The sequence below is a fragment of the Triticum aestivum genome, chromosome 3A, assembly GCF_018294505.1.
Source record: "Triticum aestivum cultivar Chinese Spring chromosome 3A, IWGSC CS RefSeq v2.1, whole genome shotgun sequence".
Classification (NCBI taxonomy): Eukaryota; Viridiplantae; Streptophyta; class Magnoliopsida; order Poales; family Poaceae; genus Triticum; species Triticum aestivum.
The window spans coordinates 187,761,091-187,782,094 of NC_057800.1; the positions used below are offsets into that span (position 1 = coordinate 187,761,091).

The window sequence follows — 21,004 nt, forward strand, 5'->3', positions numbered from 1 at the left end:
AGGCTTCCCAAAGCCCTATAAATAGAGGTCCTCACCTCTACTTTGTAAACCAGACTATGTACCCACTACCTATAATAGAACTTGTTGTTCTTATCTAAGATCTTGGAGTAGATCTTGTGCCCTAGGAGTTCCGGATTGAACTCTTGCTGGCCTATCGGCCTACATTCGCCTCTAGAGTGATATCTAGCACAACACGTTGAAGTTGTTCCTTCAACAATTGTGTTGTACACATTGTAGCAGCAAGGTGGAGTTGCTCCTCCACAACCTTTGTGCTGCTTCATCCTGGGAAAGGGTTGTTGTTCAAGAGTTATGGACACCTTGTTGTAGATGGTTATTGTGATATTGATTGGACTAGCTGCCTGGATGACAGGAGATCAACTCCAGGCTACTGTGTCTTTGTAGGAGGAAATCTAGTATCTTGGAGAAGCAAGAAACAACTCGTTGTTTCCAAATCAACTGCAGAGGCTGAATACAGAGCCATGTCTAAGGGACTGAGTGAGATGTTCTGGACCAGAAATTTATTAGAAGAATTGAAGATATTGAAGACTAGTTGTATGAATGTGTGGTGTGATAACAAATCAGCAATCAACATAGCACACAATCCAGTACAACATGATAGAACCAAGCATGTGGAAATAGACAGATTCTTCATCAAAGAAAAGCTTGATGTTGGGATCATTAAGATTAAGCATGTGAGTTCTGGGCAACAGATTGTAGACTGTTTGACTACAAGATTGGGAACTAAATAATGCAATCCAGCGTGTGACAAGATGGGAATGATAGATATCTATCACCCCTCTTGAGGCGGAGTGTTGGATGAGGGGCTCATGGCCCATGTATTGCTGGCCCAAGTGGCCCAGGCCCATAGTGGCTGACTGACCTAAAAGAGAGGAGCTCGTCTAAGTCTTTGAGCTAGAGCCGCCACAGACATAAGGACACACAGGAAAAAGGAGAGAAAAGAGAGCAGCCCCTTCCCTGAGCTGGAAGACAAGGTACACCTCTCCTGATTCTACATTATTTACTTGGTATTCTAATCTTATATTAAAAGTTAATATGTAAACAATGGGCTTTAGTTTTTTAACATATTTTCTTTCCAGGATAGTTAGAATCTTAGATCCAAAATTATCGCATTAGTACATCCACTAAGCATGCACTAGATACATTTCATAAGTCACAGGCTAGAGCACTCAGTTTAAATAATACAAATCACCAATGAAATTAGGGATGGTTAACAAATCAAGGGCAGCCCGGTGCATGTAGATCCCGCTTGCGCAGGGTCCGGGGAAGGGTCCGACCACTTTGGGTCTATAGTACACATCCTTTCCCTCCATTTCTGTAAGAGGCTATTTCCAGGACTTGAACCCGTGACCTCATGGTCACAAGGTAGCAGCATTACCATTGCGCCAAGGCTCCCCTTCCATGGTTAACAAATTAAGGCTTCCAACATTTCAGCAAAGATTTTTATTTTTGAGGGAAAACAACAATTAAATTAATAAAAGAATAATATTATAAGACTAGGGTCAATTTGATTTCATCACAGATTGTGTGAACTTAAGGAGTATAATTTTATGCCAATTACAAGAAGAAAACTCACCAGCTGCAGCACACTATTTACATTGCCTTTAGTTTGATCGTCATTACCCAAGTCAATCAATCTCCCAAACAATGTATTCCTAACATAATAAATATAGCAAATATTGAAGGAAATATGCCCTAGAGGCAATAATAAAGTTATTATTTATTTCCTTATTTCATGATAAATGTTTATTATTCATGCTAGAATGGTATTAACCGGAAACATAATACATGTGTTAATACATAGAAAAACATAGTGTCACTAGTATGCCTCTACTTGACTAGCTCGTTAATCAAAGATGGTTAAGTTTCATAACCATAGACATGAGTTGTCTTTTGATTAACGAGATCACATCATTAGGAGAATGATGTGATTGACTTGACCCGTTCCGTTAGCTTAGCACTTGATCGTTTAGTATGTTGCTATTGCTTTCTTCATGACTTATACATGTTCCTATGACTATGAGATTATGCAACTCCCGTTTACCGGAGGAATACTTTGTGTGCTACCAAACGTCACAACGTAACTGGGTGATTATAAAGGTGCTCTACAGGTGTCTCCGAAGGTACTTGTTGAGTTGGCGTATTTCGAGATTAGGATTTGTCACTCCGATCGTCGAAGAGGCATCTCTGGGCCCACTCAGTAATACACATCACTATAAGCCTTGCAAGCATTGTAACTAATGAGTTAGTTGCGGGATAATGTATTATGAAACGAGTAAAGAGACTTGCTAGTAACAAGATTGAACTAGGTATTGAGATACCAACGATCGAATCTCGGGCAAGTAACATACCGATGACAAAGGGAACAACATATGTTGTTATGCGGTTTGACCGATAAAGATCTTTGTAGAATATGTAGGAGCCAATATGAGCATCCAGATTCCGCTATTGGTTATTGACCGGAGATGTGTCTCGGTCATGTCTACATAGTTCTTGAACCCGTAGGGTCCGCACGCTTAAAGTTTGATGATAGTTATATTATGAGTTTATGTGTTTTGATGTATCGAAGGTAGTTCGGAGTCCCGGATGTGATCACGGACATAACGAGGAGTCTCGAAATGGTCGAGACATAAAGATTGATATATTGGAAGCCTATATTTGGATATGAGAAGTGTTCCGGGTGAAATCAGGATTTTACCGGAGTACCGGGGGTTACCGGAACCCCCCGTGGGGGTTTAATGGGCCAAGATGGGCCTTAGTGGAGAAGAGGAGGGGCGGCCAGGGCAGGCCGTGCGCCCCCTCCCCCTCTAGTCCGAAATGGACAAGAAGGGGGCGGCGCCACCCTTTCCTTCCTCTCTCCCTCCTCCTTCCCCCTTCTCCTACTCCAACTAGGAAAGGAGGGAGTCCTACTCCCGGTGGGAGTAGGACTCCTCCCTGGCGCGCCTCCTCCTGGCCGGCCGCCTCTCCCCCCTTTCTCCTTTATATACGGGGCATGGGGGCACCTATAGACACAATAATTGATCTCTTGGATCTCTTAGCCGTGTGCGGTGCCCCCCTCCACCATAGTCCACCTCGATAATATCGTAGTGGTGCTTAGGAGAAGCCCTGCGTCGATAGAACATCATCATCGTCACCATGCCGTCGTGCTCACGGAACTCTCCCTCAAAGCTCAGCTGGATCGGAGTTCGAGGGACGTCATCAAGCTGAACATGCGCTGAACTCGAAGGTGTCATACATTCGGTACTTGATCAGTCGGATCGTGAAGACGTACGACTACATCAACCGCGTTGTGCTAACGCTTCCGCTTTCGGTCTACGAGGGTACGTGGACAACACTCTTCCCTCTCGTTGCTATGCATCACCATGATCCTGTGTGTGCGTAGGAAAATTTTGAAATTACTTCGTTCCCCAATAGTGGCATCCGAGCCAGGTTTTATGCGTTGATGTTATATGCACGACTAGAACACAAGTGAGTTGTGGGCGATACAAGTCATACTGCTTACTAGCATGTCACACTTTGGTTCGGCGGTATTGTTGGATGAAGCGGCCCGGACCGACATTACGCGTACGCTTACGCGAGACTGGTTCTACCGACGTGCTTTGCACACAGGTGGCTGGCGGGTGTCAGTTTCTCCAACTTTAATTGAACCGAGTGTGGCTACACCCGATCCTTGAGAAGGTTAAAACAACACTAACTTGATGAACTATCATTGTGGTTTTGATGCATAGGTAAGAACGGTTCTTGCTCAGCCCGTAGCAGCCACGTAAAACTTGCAACAACAAAGTAGAGGACGTCTAACTTGTTTTTGCAGGGCATGTTGTGATGTGATATGGTCAAGACGTGATGAGATATAAATTGTTGTATGAGATGATCACGTTTTGTTAAAGTTATCGGCAACTGACTGAAGCCTTATGGTTGTCTCTTTATTGCATAAGATGCAAGCGTCATACAACTGCTTTACTTTATCGTTGTGCGATAGCAATAGTTGCAAAAGCAATAGTTGGCGAGACGACCATATGACGACACGTTGATAAAGATCAAGATGATGGAGATCATGGTGTCATGCCGGTGACGATGGACATCATGACAGTACTTTGGAGATGGATATCAAAGGCGCAAGATGATCATGGCCATATCATGTCACATATATTGATTGCATGTGATGTTTATCTTTTATACATCTTATTTTGCTTAGATCGACGGTAGCATTATAAGAGGATCTCTCACTAAATTTCAAGGTATAAGTGTTCTCCTTGAGTATGCACCGTTGCGAAAGTTCTTCGTGTTGAGACACCGCGTGATGATCGGGTGCGATAAGCTCTACGTTCAAATACAATGGGTGCAAGACAGTTTTGCACACGCAGAATACTCAGGTTAAACTTGACGAGCCTAGCATATGCAGATATGGCCTCGGGACACTGGAGACCGAAAGGTCGAGCGTGAATCATATAGTAGATATGATCAACATAGTGATGTTCACCATTGAAAACTACTCCATCTCACGTGATGATCGGACATAGTTTAGTTGATTTGGATCACATGATCATTTAGATGACTAGAGGGATGTCTATGTAAGTGGGAGTTCTTAAGTAATATGATTAATTGAACTTTAATTTATCATGAACTTAGTCCTGATAGTATTTGCATAACTATGTCGTAGATCAATAGCTCGCGATGTAGCTCCCTATTTATTTTGATATGTTCCTAGAGAAAAACTAAGTTGAAAGATGTTAGTAGCAATGATGCGGATTGGATCCGTGATCTGAGGATTATCCTCATTGCTGCACAGAAGAATTATGTCCTTGATGCACCGCTAGGTGACAGACCAATTGCAGGAGCAGATGCAGACCTTATGAACGTTTCGCGAGCTCGATATAATGACTACTTGATAGTCTAGTGCACCATGATTTACGGCTTAGAATCGGGGCTTGAAAGACGTTTTGAACGCCACAGAACATATGAGATGTTCCAAGAGTTGAAATTAGTATTTCAGACTCATGCCCATGTCGAAAGGTATGAGACCTTTGACAAGCAGTTTGCCTACAAGATGGAGGAGAATAGCTCAGCTAGTGAGCATGTGCTCAGAATGTCTGAGTACTACAATCACTTGAATCAAGTGGGAGTTAATCTTCCAGATAAGATAGTGATTGACAGAGTTCTCTAGTCACTATCACCAAGTTGCTAGAACTTCGTGATGAACTATAATATGCAAGGGATAATGGAAATGATTCCCAAGCTCTTCGTGATACTGAAATCGACGAAGGTAGAAATCAAGAAAAGCATCAAGTGTTGATGGTTAACAAGACCACTAGTTTCAAGAAAAGGGCAAAGGGAAGAAGGGGAACTTCAAGAAGAACGGAAAGCAAGTTGCTGCTCAAGTGAAGAAGCCCAAGTCTGGACCTAAGCCTGAGACTAAGTGCTTTTACTGCAAAGGGACTAGTCACTGGAAGCAGAACTGCCCCAAGTATTTGGCGGATAAGAAGGATGGAAAAGTGAACAAATGTATATTGGATATACATGTTATTGATGTGTACTTTACTAGTGTTTATAGAAACCCCTTGGTATTTGATACTAGTTCAGTTGCTAAGAGTAGTAACTTGAAACGGGAGTTGCAGAATGAACAGAGACTAGTTAAGGGTGAAGTAACGATGTGTGTTGGAAGTAGTTCCAAGAATGATATGATCATCATCGCACACTCCCTATACTTTAGGGATTAGTGTTGAACCTAAATAAGTGTTATTTGGTGTTTGCGTTGAGCATGAATATGATTTGATCATGTTTATTGCAATACGGTTATTCATTTAAGTTAGAGAATAACTGTTATTCTGTTTACATGAATAAACCTTCTATGATTATACACCCAATGAAATGGTTTGTTGAATCTCGATCATAGTGATACACATATTCATAATATTGAAGCCAAAAGATGCAAAGTTAATAATGATAGTGCAACTTATTTGTGGCACTGCCGTTTAGGTCATATTGGTGTAAAGCGCATGAAGAAAATCCATGCTGATGGGCTTTTGGAATCACTTGATTATGAATCAGTTGATGCTTGCGAACCATGCCTCATGGGCAAAGATGACTAAGACTTTGTTCTCCAGAACAATGGAGCGAGCAACTGACTTATTGGATATAATACATACTGATGTATGAGGTCCGATGAGTGTTGAGGCTCGCGGCGGGTATCGTTATTTTCTGACCTTCACAGATGATTTGAGAAGATATGGTATATCCACTTGAAGAAACATAAGTCTGAAACATTTGAAAAGTTAAAAGAATTTCAGAGTGAAGTGGAAAATCATCGTAACAAGAAAATAAAGTTTCTACGATCTGATCGCAGATGCGAATATTTGAGTTACGAGTTTGGTCTTCAATAAAAACAACGCAGAATAGTTCCACAAACTCATGCCACCTGGAACACCACAGCGTAATGGTGTGTCCGAACGTCATAACCGTACTTTATCTGATATAGTGCAATCAATGATGTCTCTTACCGATTTACCACTATCGTTTTGGGGTTATGCATTAGAGACAGCTGCATTCACATTAAAAGGGCACCATCTAAATCTGTTGAGACGACACCGTATGAACTGTGGTTTAGCAAGAAACCTAAGCTGTCGTTTCTTAAAGTTTGGGGTTGTGATGCTTATGTGAAAAAGTTTCATCTTGATAAGCTCAAACCCAAGTCGGAGAAGTGCATCTTCATAGGATACCCAAAAGTAAATGTTAGGTACACCTTCTATCACAGATCCGAAGGCAAGATATTTGTTGCTGAGAATGGATCCTTTCTAGAGAAGGAGTTTATCTCTAAAGAAGTGAGTGGAAGGAAAGTAGAACTTGATGAGGTAACTGTACCTGCTCCCTTATTGGAAAGTAGTTCATCACAGAAATCTGTTCCTGTGACTCCTACACCGATAAGTGAGGAAGCTAATGATGATGATCATGTAACTTCAGATCAAGTTACTACCGAACCTCGTAGGTCAACCAGAGTGAGATCCGCACCAGAGTGGTATGGTAATCCTGTTCTGGAAATTATGTTACTAGACCATGATGAACCTACGAACTATGAGGAAGCGATGATGAGCCCAGATTCCACGAAATGGCTTGAGTCCATGAAATCTGAGATGGGATCCATGTATGAGAATAAAGTATGGACTTTGATTGACTTGCCCGATGATCGATGAGTCATTAAGAATAAATGGATCTTCAAGAGGAAGACGGACACTGATAGTAGTGTTACTATCTACAAAGCTCGAATTGTCGAAAAATGTTTTCGACAAGTTCAAGGTGTTGAATATGATGAGATTTTCTCACTCGTATTGATACTTAAAAGTCTGTCTGAATCATGTTAGCAGTTGCCGCATTTTATGAAATCTGGCAAATGGATGTCAAAACTGTATTCCCTAATGGATTTCTTAAAAGAAGAGTTGTATATGATGCAACCAGAAGGTTTTGTCGATCCTAAAGGTGCTAACAAAGTGAGCAAGCTCCAACGATCCTTCTATGGACTGGTGCAAGCATCTCGGAGTTGAAATATATCCTTTGATAAAGTGATCAAAGCATATAGTTTTATACAGACTTGTGGTGAAGCCTGTATTTACAAGAAAGTGAGTGGGAGCACTACAACATTTCTGATAAATATATGTGAATGACGTATTGTTGATAGAAAATAATGTAGAATTTTCTGGAAAGCATAAGGGAGTATTTGAAAGGAGTTTTTCAAATAAAGACCTCGGTGAAGCTCCTTACATATTGAGCATCAAGTTCTATAGAGATAGATCAAGACGCTTGATAAGTTTTTTCAATGAGTACATACCTTGACAAGATTTTGAAGTAGTTCAAAATGGAACAGTCAAAGAAAGAGTTCTTACCTGTGTTACAAGGTGTGAAATTGAGTAAGACTCAAAGCACGACCACGGCAGAAGATAGAAAGAGAATGAAAGTCATTCCCTATGCCTCAGCCATAGTTTCTATAAAGTATGCCATGTTGTGTACCCTACACTGAGTTTAGCAAGGGAGTACAATAGTGATCTACGAGTAGATCACTGGACAGCGGTCAAAATTATCCTTAGTGTAATAAGGATATGTTTCTCGATTATGGAGGTGACAAAAGGTTCGTCGTAAAGGGTTACGTCGATGCAAATTTTGACACTGTTCCAGATGACTCTAAGTCTCAATCTAGATACATTTTGAAAGTGGGAGCAATTATCTAGAGTAGCTCCGTGCATAGTATTGTTGACATAGAAATTTGCAAAATACATACGGATCTGAATGTGGCAGGCCCGTAGACTAAACTTCTCTCACAAGCAAAACATGATGAAACCTTAGTACTCTTTGGGTGTTAATCACATAGCGATGTGAAAAAGATTATTGACTCTAGTAAACCCTTTAGGTGTTGGTCACATGACGATGTGAACTATGGGTGTTAATCACATGGTGATGTGAACTATTGGTGTTAAATCACATGGCGATGTGAACTAGATTATTGACTCTAGTGCAAGTGGGAGACTGAAGGAAATATGCCCTGGAGGCAATAATAAAGTTATTATTTATTTCCTTCTTTCATGATAAATGTTTATTATTCATGCTAGAATTGTATTAACCGGAAACATAATACATGTGTGAATACATAGACAAACATAGTGTCACTAGTATGCCTCTACTTGACTAGCTCGTTAATCAAAGATGGTTAAGTTTCCTAACCATAGACATGAGTTGTCATTTGATTAACGGGATCACATAATTAGGAGAATGATGTGATTGACTTGAACCATTCCGTTAGCTTAGCACTTGATCGTTTAGTATGTTGCTATTGCTTTCTTCATGACTTATACATGTTCCTATGACTATGAGATTATGCAACTCCCGTTTACAGGAGGAAGACTTTGTGTGCTACCAAACATCACAATGTAACTGAGTGATTATAAAGGTGCTCTACAGGTGTCTCCGAAGGTACTTGTTGAGTTGGCATATTTTGAGATTAGGATTTGTCACTCCGATCGTCAGAGAGGTATCTCTGGGCCCACTCAGTAATACAAATCACTATAAGCCTTGCCAGCATTGTAACTAATGAGTTAGTTGCGGGATGATGTATTATGAAACGAGTAAAGAGACTTGCCGGTAACGAGATTGAACTAGGTATTGAGATACCAACGATCAAATCTCAGGCAAGTAACATACCGATGACAAAGGGAACAACATATGTTGTTATGCGGTTTGACTGATAAAGATCTTCGCAGAATATGTAGGAGCCAATATGAGCATCCAAGTTCCGCTATTGGTTATTGACTGGAGACGTGTCTCGGTCATGTCTACATAGTTCTCAAACCTGTAGGGTCCGCACACTTAAAGTTCGATGACGATTTTATTATGAGTTTATGTGTTTTGATGTACTGAAGGTAGTTCGGAGTCCCGGATGTGATCACGGACATGACGAGGAGTCTCGAAATGGCCGAAACATAAAGATTGATATATTGGAAGCCTATATTTGGATATCAAAAGTGTTCCGGGTGAAATCAGGATTTTACCGGAGTACCGGGGGTTATCGGTGTTGGGGAACGTAGTAATTTCAAAAAAATTCCTACGCACACGCAAGATCATGGTGATGCATAGCAACGAGGGGAGAGTGTGATCTACGTACCCTTGGTAGATCGACAACGGAAGCGTTTGGTTGATGTAGTCGTACGTCTTCACGGCCCGACCGATCAAGCACCGAAACTAAGGCACCTCCGAGTTTTAGCACACGTTCAGCTCGATGACGATCCCCAGACTCCGATCCAGCAAAGTGTCGGGGAAGAGTTCCGTCAGCACGACGGCGTGGTGATGATCTTGATGTACTACTGTCGTAGGGCTCGCCTAAGCACCACTACAATATTATCGAGGACTATGGTGGCTGGGGGCGCCGCACACGGCTAAGAATAAGATCACGTGGATCAACTTGTGTGTTTCTGGGGTGCCCCTGCCTCCGTATATAAAGGACAAAAAGGGGGGGGGTGCGGCCGGCCTAGGAGAGGCGCGCCAGGAGAGTCCTACTCCCTCTGGGAGTAGGATTCCCCCCCCCCCCAATCCTAGTTGGAATAGGATTCGCGGAGGGGGGGAAAAGAGAGAGAGGGGCCGGCCCCCTCTCCTTGTCCTATTCGGACCAAGGGACGGGAGGGGCGCGTGGCCCATGATGGGCTGCCTCTTCTCTTTTCCACTAAGGCCCACTATGGCCCATATAGCTCCCGGGGGGGGGGGGGTTCCGGTAACCTCCCGGTACTCCGGTAAAATCCCGATTTCACTCGGAACACTTCCGATATCCAAACATAGGCTTCCAATATATCAATCTTTATGTCTCGACCATTTCGAGACTCCTCGTCATGTCCGTGATCACATCCGGGACTCCGAACAAACTTCGGTACATCAAAATGCATAAACTCATAATATAACTGTCATCGTAACCTTAAGCGTGCGGACCCTACGGGTTCAAGAACAATGTAGACATGACCGAGACATGTCTTCGGTCAATAACCAATAGCGGGACCTGGATGCCCATATTGGCTCCTACATATTCTACGAAGATCTTTATCGGTCAGACCGCATAACAACATACGTTGTTCCCTTTGTCATCGGTATGTTACTTGCCCGAGATTCGATCGTCGGTATTCCAATACCTAGTTCAATCTCATTACCGGCAAGTCTCTTTACTCGTTCTGTAATACATCATCCCGCAACTAACTCATTAGTTGCAATGCTTGCAAGGCTTTAAGTGATACCTCTCCGACAATCGGAGTGACAAATCCTAATCTCGAAATACGCCAACCCAACATGTACCTTTGGAGACACCTGTAGAGCTCCTTTATAATCACCCAGTTACGTTGTGACGTTTGGTAGCACACAAAGTGTTCCTCCGGCAAACAGGAGTTGCATAATCTCATAGTTATAGGAACATGTATAAGTCATGAAGAAAGCAATAGCAACATACTAAACGATCGGGTGCTAAGCTAATGGAATGGGTCATGTCAATCAGATCATTCACTTAATGATGTGATCCCCTTAATCAAATAACAACTCCTTGTTCATGGTTAGGAAACATAACCATCTTTGATTAACGAGCTAGTCAAGTAGAGGCATACTAGTGACACTCTGTTTGTCTATGTATTCACACATGTATTATGTTTCCGGTTAATACAATTCTAGCATGAATAATAAACATTTATCATGATATAAGGAAATAAATAATAACTTTATTATTGCCTCTAGGGCATATTTCCTTCAGTCTCCCACTTGCACTAGAGTCAATAATCTAGATTACACAGTAATGATTCTAACACCCATGGAGCCTTGGTGCTGATCATGTTTTGCTCGTGGAAGAGGCTTAGTCAATGGGTCTGCAACATTCAGATCCGTATGTATCTTGCAAATCTCTATGTCTCCCACCTGGACTAGATCCCGGATGGAATTGAAGCGTCTCTTGATGTGCTTGGTTCTCTTGTGAAATCTGGATTCCTTTGCCAAGGCAATTGCACCAGTATTGTCACAAAAGATTTTCATTGGACCCGATGCACTAGGTATGACACCTAGATCGGATATGAACTCCTTCATCCAGACTCCTTCATTTGCTGCTTCCGAAGCAGCTATGTACTGCGCTTCACATGTAGATCCCGCCACGACGCTTTGTTTAGAACTGCACCAACTGACAGCTCCACCGTTTAATGTAAACACGTATCCGGTTTGCAATTTAGAATCGTCCGGATCAGTGTCAAAGCTTGCATCAACGTAACCGTTTACGATGAGCTCTTTGTCACCTCCATATACGAGAAACATATCCTTAGTCCTTTTCAGGTACTTCAGGATGTTCTTGACCGCTGTCCAGTGATCCACTCCTGGATTACTTTGGTACCTCCCTGCTAGACTTATAGCAAGGCACACATCAGGTCTGGTACACAGCATTGCATACATGATAGAGCCTATGGCTGAAGCATAGGGAACATCTTTCATATTCTCTCTATCTTCTGCAGTGGTCGGGCATTGAGTCTTACTCAACTTCACACCTTGTAACACAGGCAAGAACCCTTTCTTTGCTTGATCCATTTTGAACTTCTTCAAAACTTTGTCAAGGTATGTGCTTTGTGAAAGTCCAATTAAGCGTCTTGATCTATCTCTATAGATCTTAATGCCTAATATGTAAGCAGCTTCACCGAGGTCTTTCATTGAAAAACTCTTATTCAAGTATCCCTTTATGCTATCCAGAAATTCTATATCATTTCCAATTAGTAATATGTCATCTACATATAATATCAGAAATGCTACAGAGCTCCCACTCACTTTCTTGTAAATACAGGCTTCTCCAAAAGTCTGTATAAAACCAAATGCTTTGATCACACTATCAAAACGTTTATTCCAACTCCGAGAGGCTTGCACCAGTCCATAAATGGATCGCTGGAGCTTGCACACTTTGTTAGCTCCCTTTGGATCGACAAAACCTTCTGGTTGCATCATATACAACTCTTCTTCCAGAAATCCATTCAGGAATGCAGTTTTGACATCCATCTGCCAAATTTCATAATCATAAAATGCGGCAATTGCTAACATGATTCGGACAGACTTAAGCATCGCTACGGGTGAGAAGGTCTCATCGTAGTCAATCCCTTGAACTTGCCGAAAACCTTTTGCGACAAGTCGAGCTTTGTAGACAGTAATATTACCGTCAGCGTCAGTCTTCTTCTTGAAGATCCATTTATTCTCAATTGCTTGCCGATCATCGGGCAAGTCAACCAAAGTCCATACTTTGTTCTCATACATGGATCCCATCTCAGATTTCATGGCTTCAAGCCACTTTGCGGAATCTGGGCTCACCATCGCTTCTTCATAGTTCGTAGGTTCATCATGATCTAGTAGCATGACTTGCAGAACAGGATTACCGTACCACTCTGGCGCGGATCTTACTCTGGTTGATCTACGAGGTTCAGTAGTATCTTGTTCTGAAGTTTCATGATCATCATCATTAGCTTCCTCACTCACTGGTGTAGGTGTCACAGAAACAGTTTTCTGTGATGCACTACTTTCCAATAAGGGAGCAGGTACAGTTACCTCGTCAAGTTCTACTTTCCTCCCACTCACTTCTTTCGAGAGAAACTCCTTCTCTAGAAAGTTTCCGAACTTAGCAACAAAAGTCTTGCCTTCGGATCTGTGATAGAAGGTGTATCCAATAGTCTCCTTTGGATATCCTATGAAGACACATTTCTCCGATTTGGGTTCGAGCTTATCAGGTTGAAGCTTTTTCACATAAGCATCGCAGCCCCAAACTTTCAGAAACGACAACTTTGGTTTCTTGCCAAACCACAGTTCATAAGGCGTCGTCTCAACGGATTTTGATGGTGCCCTATTTAACGTGAATGCGGCCGTCTCTAGAGCGTATCCCCAAAACGATAGCGGTAAATCAGTAAGAGACATCATAGATCGCACCATATCTAGTAAAGTACGATTACGACGTTCGGACACACCATTGCGCTGTGGTGTTCCGGGTGGCGTGAGTTGCGAAACTATTCCACAATTTTTCAAATGTACACCAAACTCGTAACTCAAATATTCTCCTCCACGATCAGATCGTAGAAACTTTATTTTCTTGTTACGATGATTTTCAACTTCACTCTGAAATTCTTTGAACTTTTCAAATGTTTCAGACTTATGTTTCATTAAGTAGATATACCCATATCTGCTTAAGTCATCTGTGAAGGTGAGAAAATAACGATATCCGTCACGAGCCTCAATATTCATCGGACCACATACATCTGTATGTATGATTTCCAACAAATCTGTTGCTCTCTCCATAGTACCGGACAACAGTGTTTTGGTCATCTTGCCCATGAGGCACGGTTCGCAAGTACCAAGTGATTCATGATCAAGTGGTTCCAAAAGTCCATCAGTATGGAGTTTCTTCATGCGCTTTATACCGATATGACCTAAATGGCAGTGCCACAAATAAGTTGCACTATCATTATCAACTCTGCATCTTTTGGCTTCAACATTATGAATATGTGTGTTACTACAATCGAGATTCAATAAGAATAGACCACTCTTCAAGGGTGCATGACCATAAAAGATATTACTCATATAAATAGAACAACCATTATTCTTTGATTTAAATGAATAACCGTCTTGCATCAAACAAGATCCAGATATAATGTTCATGCTTAACGCTGGCACCAAATAACAATTATTTAGGTCTAATATTAATCCCGAAGGTAGATGTAGAGGTAGCGTGCCGACTGCGATCACATCGACTTTGGAACTGTTTCCCACATGCATCATCACCTCGTCCTTAGCCAATCTTCGCTTAATCTGTAGTCCCTGTTTCGAGTTGCAAATATTAGCAACAGAACCAGTATCAAATACCCAGGTGCTACTGCGAGCATTAGTAAGGTACACATCAATAACATGTATATCACATATACCTTTGTTCACCTTGCCATCCTTCTTATCCGCCAAATACTTGGGGCAGTTCCGCTTCCAGTGACCAGTCTGCTTGCAGTAGAAGCACTCAGTTTCAGGCTTAGGTCCAGACTTGGGTTTCTTCTCTTGAGCAGCAACTTGTTTGCTGTTCTTCTTGAAGTTCCCCTTCTTCTTCCCTTTGCCCTTTTTCTTGAAACTAGTGGTCTTGTTTACCATCAACACTTGATGCTCCTTCTTGATTTCTACCTCCGCAGCTTTCAGCATTGCGAAGAGCTCGGGAATAGTCTTATTCATCCCTTGCATATTATAGTTCATCACGAAGCTCTTGTAGCTTGGTGGCAGTGATTGGAGAATTCTGTCAATGACGCAATCATCTGGAAGATTAACTCCCAATTGAATCAAGTGATTATTATACCCAGACATTTTGAGTATATGCTCACTGACAGAACTGTTCTCCTCCATCTTGCAGCTATAGAACTTATTGGAGACTTCATATCTCTCAATCCGGGCATTTGCTTGAAATATTAACTTCAACTCCTGGAACATCTCATATGCTCCATGACGTTCAAAACGTCGTTGAAGTCCCGATTCTAAGCCGTAAAGCATGGCACACTGAACTATTGAGTAGTCATCAGCTTTGCTCTGCCAGACGTTCATAACATCCGGCGTTGCTCCTGCAGCAGGCCTGGCACCCAGCGGTGCTTCCAGGACGTAATTCTTCTGTGCAGCAATGAGGATAATCCTCAAGTTACGGACCCAGTCCGTGTAATTGCTACCATCATCTTTCAACTTTGCTTTCTCAAGGAACGCATTAAAATTCAACGGAACAACAGCACGAGCCATCTATCTACAAACAAGAATAAACAAGCAAGATACTTATCAGGTACTAAGTTTCATGATAAATTTAAGTTCATTAATTTACTTAAAGAACTCCCACTTAGATAAACATCCCTCTAATCCTCTAAGTGATTACGTGATCCAAATCAACTAAACCATGTCCGATCATCACGTGAGATGGAGTAGTTTCATTGGTGAACATCACTATGTTGATCATATCTACTATATGATTCACGCTCGACCTTTCGGTCTTCGTGTTCCGAGGCCATATCTGTATATGCTTGGCTCGTCAAGTATAACCTGAGTATTCCGCGTGTGCAACTGTTTTGCACCCGTTGTATTTGAACGTAGAGCCTATCACACCCGATCATCACGTGGTGTCTCAGCACGAATAACTTTCGCAACGGTGCATACTCAGGGAGAACACTTCTTGATAATTAGTGAGAGATCATCTTATAATGCTACCGTCAATCAAAGCAAGATAAGATGCATAAAAGATAAACATCACATGCAATCAATATAAGTGATATGATATGGCCATCATCATCTTGTGCTTGTGATCTCCATCTCCGAAGCACCGTCATGATCACCATCGTCACCGGCGCGACACCTTGATCTCCATCGTAGCATCGTTGTCGTCTCGCCAAGCTTGTGCTTCCACGACTATCGCTACCGCTTAGTGATAAAGTAAAGCATTACATCGCGATTGCATTGCATACAATAAAACGACAACCATATGGCTCCTGCCAGTTGCCGATAACTCGGTTACAAAACATGATCATCTCATACAATAAAAATCAGCATCATGTCTTGACCATATCACATCACAACATGCCCTGCAAAAACAAGTTAGACGTCCTCTACTTTGTTGTTGCAAGTTTTACGTGGCTGCTACGGGCTTAAGCAAGAACTAATCTTACCTACGCATCAAAACCACAACGATAGTTTGTCAAGTTGGTGCTGTTTTAACCTTCGCAAGGACCGGGCGTAGCCACACTCGATTCAACTAAAGTTGGAGAAACTGTCACCCGCAAGCCACCTCTGTGCAAAGCACGTCGGGAGAACCGGTCTCGCGTAAGCGTACGCGTAATGTCGGTCCGGGCCGCTTCATCCAACAATACCGCCGAACCAAAGTATGACATGCTGGTAAGCAGTATGACTTATATCGCCCACAACTCACTTGTGTTCTACTCGTGCATATAACATCAACATATAAAACCTAGGCTCGGATGCCACTGTTGGGGAACGTAGTAATTTCAAAAAAAATTCCTACGCACACGCAAGATCATGGTGATGCATAGCAACGAGGAGAGAGTGTGATCTACGTACCCTTGGTAGATCGACAACGGAAGCGTTTGGTTGATGTAGTCGTACGTCTTCACGGCCCGACCGATCAAGCACCGAAACTACGGCACCTCCGAGTTTTAGCACACGTTCAGCTCGATGATGATCCCCGGACTCCGATCCAGCGAAGTGTCGGGGAAGAGTTCCGTCAGCACGACGGCATGGTGACGATCTTGATGTACTACTGTCGCAGGGCTTCGCCTAAGCACCACTACAATATTATCGAGGACTATGGTGGCTGGGGGCGCCGCACACGGCTAAGAATAAGATCACGTGGATCAACTTGTGTGTTTCTGGGGTGCCCCTACCTCCGTATATAAAGGACTAAAAGGGGGGGTGCGGCCGGCCTAGGAGAGGCGCGCCAGGAGAGTCCTACTCCATCTGGGAGTAGGATTCCCCCCCCCCCCCAATCCTAGTTGGAATAGGATTCGCGGAGGGGGGAAAAGAGAGAGAGGGGCCGGCCCCCTCTCCTTGTCCTATTCGGACCAAGGGAGGGGAGGGGCGCGCGGCCCATGTTGGGCTGCCTCTTCTCTTTTCCACTAAGGCCCACTATGGCCCATATAGCTCCCGGGGGGGGGGGGTTCCGGTAACCTCCCGGTACTCCGGTAAAATCCCGATTTCACCCGGAACACTTCCGATATCCAAACATAGGCTTCCAATATATCAATCTTTATGTCTCGACCATTTCGAGACTCCTCGTCATGTCCGTGATCACATCCGGGACTCCGAACAAACTTCGGTACATCAAAATGCATAAACTCATAATATAACTGTCATCGTAACCTTAAGCGTGCGGACCCTACGGGTTCGAGAACAATGTAGACATGACCGAGACATGTCTCCGGTCAATAACCAATAGCGGGACCTGGATGCCCATATTGGCTCCTACATATTCTACGAAGATCTTTATCGGTCAGACCGCATAACAACATACGTTGTTCCCTTTGTCATCGGTATGTTACTTGCCCGAGATTCGATCGTCGGTATTCCAATGCCTAGTTCAATCTCGTTACCGGCAAGTCTCTTTACTCGTTCTGTAATACATCATCCCACAACTAACTCATTAGTTGCAATGCTTGCAAGGCTTAAGTGATGTGCATTACCGAGAGGGCCTAGAGATACCTCTCCGACAATCGGAGTGACAAATCCTAATCTCGAAATATGCCAACCCAACATGTACCTTTGGAGACACCTGTAGAGCTCCTTTATAATCACCCAGTTACGTTGTGACGTTTGGTAGCACACAAAGTGTTCCTCCGGCAAATGGGAGTTGCATAATCTCATAGTTATAGGAACATGTATAAGTCATGAAGAAAGCAATAGCAACATACTAAACGATCGGGTGCTAAGCTAATGGAATGGGTCATGTCAATCAGATCATTCACTTAATGATGTGATCCCGTTAATCAAATAACAACTCCTTGTTCATGGTTAGGAAACATAACCATCTTTGATTAATGAGCTAGTCAAGTAGAGGCATACTAGTGACACTCTGTTTGTCTATGTATTCACACATGTATTATGTTTCCGGTTAATACAATTCTAGCATGAATAATAAACATTTATCATGATATAAGGAAATAAATAATAACTTTATTATTGCCTCTAGGGCATATTTCCTTCAATCGGACCCCCCCCCCGGGGGGTTTAATGGGCCAATACGGGCCTTAGTGGAGAAGAGGAGGGGCGGCCAGGGCAGGCCGCGCGCCCCCTCCTCCTCTAGTCCGAATTGGACAAGGAGGGGGGGGCCCTTTCCTTCCTCTCTCCCTCCTCCTTCCCCTTCTCCTACTCCAACTAGGAAAGGAGGGAGTCCTACTCCCAGTGGGAGTAGGACTCCTCCCTGGCACGCCTCCTCCTGGCCGACCGCCTCTCCCCCCTTACTCCTTTATATACGGGGGAAGGGGCACCTCTAGACACAACAATTGATCTCTTGGATCTCTTAGCCGTGTGCGGTGCCCCCTCCATCATAGTCCACCTCGATAATATCGTAGCGGTGCTTAGGCGAAGCCCTGCGTCGATAGAACATCATCATCGTCACCACACCGTTGTGCTGACGGAACTCTCCCTCAAAGCTCGGCTGGATCGGAGTTCGAGGGACGTCATCGAGCTGAACGTGTGCTGAACTCGGAGGTGCCGTACGTTCGGTACTTGATCGGTCGGATCGTGAAGACGTACGACTACATCAACCACGTTGTGCTAACGCTTCCGCTTTCGGTCTACGAGGCTACATGGACAACACTCTTCCCTCTCGTTGCTATGCATCACCATGATCTTGTGTGTGCGTAGGAATTTTTTTGAAATTACTATGTTCCCCAACAAATACTGATGCCCCTATATAATGGTGGTAAAATCTGTGGGAGCTCAAGACGTACAATATCTACAAAAGATTTAACTTTCAGCTGAGTTGATTCTTTAAAAAAAGGTAGATAACTGTATTTCACATGATGCAGAGGATTTAGTTAAGCGAGCAAGTTAACAGAGGGAGAATTATCCATTGTCCACTGAAGATCCTAAGCCAAACAAGGACTGACCCTCCTAAGGCCTTGTTTGGTACGCGTGGTTTAGGGGGATTCAAGCCGATATTCCTCGCGCGGCCCAGAACCCGCGGAAAACCCCGAGAGCCCATTTGATGGGCGAGGTTACATGGGCCAAATCCCCTCAATCCCCCTTCGACCCACTTCCTCCCACGCGCTTCAGAACCCTCGAGGCCCCCCTCGAGGATTTGGGGTGTGTTTGGTTTGAGCCCCAACTTGCCCAACCAATTTTTTGGCATGACCAAAGCAAGGGCATGACCAAAAATTTGGTAAGTTGTTGTTGTTTGGATGATAGCCATTGTGCCAACAATTTTTTTGGCAAAACTGCTAGGCCCATTTGGTTTGTAGCCAACTGAGTTGGTAAAATGTTTGTCAACTTTGATTAATTATAATACGGTTTAATACCAAACTAACAAAAAACAAGAAACATAGAAAACCTACTAGTTCCAATATGTCAAAAGAGAAATCTTGTTTTTTTAACACAGTACATATGCAAGCGCTCATATAAACGTGCATACACTCACCCCTATGAACGCACACACACATATACCCTACCCCTATGAGCACCTCCGAGAGACTAAGCTGGCATATCATCTTGAGATTTTACGAAGTCACCGCAGGCGCCTCGTAGTCGACGGGAACATCTCCTCCCACTGAAAGCGTATCGGCGGAATTCCTGAAATAAATCCAGGATAAATGCGAGCACCAGGACTTGAAACCTGGTGGGTTGGGGATACCACTGTCCACCTAAGAGCATCTCCAGCCGTTCGGCCCCCTAGAGCGCTAAAAACTAGCGGTCTGGGGGCAAACTGGCGCTAGTTCGGCCCCTGGGGGCGACCTAGCTTCCAGTCACGCCCCCAGGCACCGCCTCCAGGACGCGGAAAATTCGAACTTGGTCGTTCCCGCTCACAAAAGACGTCACACAAGTCCAGCGATCGCAAGTCACAGTTCAGCGATCGGACAGGCGTACAAAAAATAGAGCAGCAGAAGTTCGCGTTCGCATCACTCGGCGGGCTCTGCCCCAGGCATCGGCGGAGTTGGCATGCGCGGGCTTGGCGGTGTCGGAGCTGCTTCTGCGCTGGACGGTGTCGGTGCGGCATCGGTGCTGCTGGGCGTTGTGGAGGCGTCATCACGCGGGCTTGGCGGCAGCGGTGGCGTGGGCGTCGGCGTTGGCAGCGGTGTCGAGGGAATCTGGTTCAGGATGAGGCCGCGCTCCGCCAAGTACCATGCCTTGACCGCCTCGTCGGTGCTCTGGAGCATGTCTGCCCCGCCCAGCAGGAAAGCCAGGTCGGTGTTTCTCTTCTTCGCGGCGACGTTGGTCCCGAGCAGGTCGAGCTTGATGGCGCTGCTCGACATCAACAGTGACCACCGCGCGTCGGTCTTCTCTTCACGAAGGACGGCCAGGGCCTGCACGTCGGTGAGGCAGTGCTTGATGGACTCGTGCACTCGAGCGGTAGCCGCGTCGGCGGGTTTCCCCTTCTTGGCACCTTTGTTGCCGTCTGGCCGCCCTTCCGATGCGCCAGGAGTCGGCGCGTCCGGCTTGTAGGTCTCCTTGGCCTTGTCGAGGGTGCGCCGGACTTCCGCCCACTTCTCGCACTTGTCAATGCGCTTGTAAACATGAAGGTACTTGAATTCAGCGTCGCTGTTGCTCTGCCGGTATAGGGCGAACATGCGCAGCAACTGCGCGGAGGAACAAACAGTTGGCAGGCGTACACTGCGAAGAGAGGCGGGAGAGACCAGCATGGCATACCTGATCCTCAACGCCGACGCCGCTCTTCGGGCGAGCCGCGACCTCCTCCACGACCCCATGCCATTTGTTGCATGCCCCTGGATAC

General features: G+C 44.2%; 1 pseudogene; it reads right to left on the minus strand.

Annotated features, from left to right (window-relative positions):
- The window catches only part of LOC123056869 (uncharacterized), a 182,835-nt pseudogene that overhangs the window by 158,943 nt on the left and 2,888 nt on the right, over nucleotides 1-21,004 (minus strand).